This window comes from Montipora foliosa, chromosome 4, assembly GCF_036669935.1.
Source record: "Montipora foliosa isolate CH-2021 chromosome 4, ASM3666993v2, whole genome shotgun sequence".
In the NCBI taxonomy this organism is placed as follows: domain Eukaryota; kingdom Metazoa; phylum Cnidaria; class Anthozoa; order Scleractinia; family Acroporidae; genus Montipora; species Montipora foliosa.
The window spans coordinates 11269656-11270689 of NC_090872.1; the positions used below are offsets into that span (position 1 = coordinate 11269656).

At 38.7% G+C, this 1034-nt stretch overlaps 1 protein-coding gene across 2 annotated transcripts in view; it reads left to right on the forward strand.

Moving 5' to 3' along the window:
* Window positions 1-1034, forward strand: part of LOC137999821 (uncharacterized) — a 7333-nt gene continuing 6299 nt past the window's right edge. Inside the window, exon 1 of one of the 2 annotated variants that reach the window (XM_068845754.1) lies at window positions 1-189. The gene's annotated coding sequence lies outside the window, so the exon portion shown is untranslated. Of the gene's footprint in view, window positions 190-931 lie in introns of those variants that run through there. The other variant, XM_068845755.1, reaches the window with a different exon arrangement.

Genomic DNA, 1034 nt, shown 5'->3' on the forward strand with positions numbered 1-1034 from the left:
ACGACATTCCACTGTAGATCAAGGCTGTCATGATATCGATATTATTCGATTCGTAATATTGTTGCCATGCCTTTAGAAGGAGAGACCCGTGAGCCAGATGTGACAAAAATGTTCAGCGAAGCAAAGCAATCTTGACGGAAGATAGTCGATGAGTGAAAAGCAAACACTGTTTTCTGTGTTTAATCGAAGGTAAGTTTGTACATGTTGACCTTTCTTGTCCTATCTCGTCCGAGCGTCATTCTCGTATTTGTTCGCACAGAAAACAAGCAAATCTATCGAAGAAACTTGTTTCCTCTCGAAGTTACAACAGCGACAATAAACACGTGTGCGACTGCTTCACGAGTGACAATCGAGTTTGAAGTCTGTTTAAATTTGATGTTTGTATAAATTTGAAATATGGACAAGATAGGTTGTCCTAATAATCGATCCGTTCCGGGCGATTTTTAGAACTCCCGCCGACACCAAATATCAATGCCCGCATTGGCTCGCTATATCAGGACTCCGATGGTCTTAATTTACTTCGAACGATGAAGCTAAAAGTAATATTTTAGCATCATTTTGGAGGAACTTCGCTTATCTAATCCGATGGCTCTTCAAGAAAGAACCATGTTGTGTCAAATATTATTTTCGACTCTAGAGCTTTTTTTTTAAACATAAAACAATGAGATGGCGAGAAAAGATTTAAAATGTTGGAAGAATAAATCATCTAGTACAGTGCGTGAGAAATTTGCCATGCGTGAAAGAATGTTCAAATTATGGGATCTTGAAAGTGTTATTTTAAAACAGATACCGATCTGCATTTTTTTTTTGGCGGGGTAACGAAACCATCAATCAAAAGCATTGTATGTTTCAGCTGGGAATTGTCTACCAAATGAAATAAAGCGAGGGGGGTGGTGGAGGGTAGGTAGGAGGACAACGACATTGACAGTGCATCGATGGGAGGTCAGGTGTAATTACTGCTTATTTACCAGTCTTATGCTTTTGGCATGACTTTAAAGTTGTGTATTATATTCCTTCAACATTATTATAGGCCA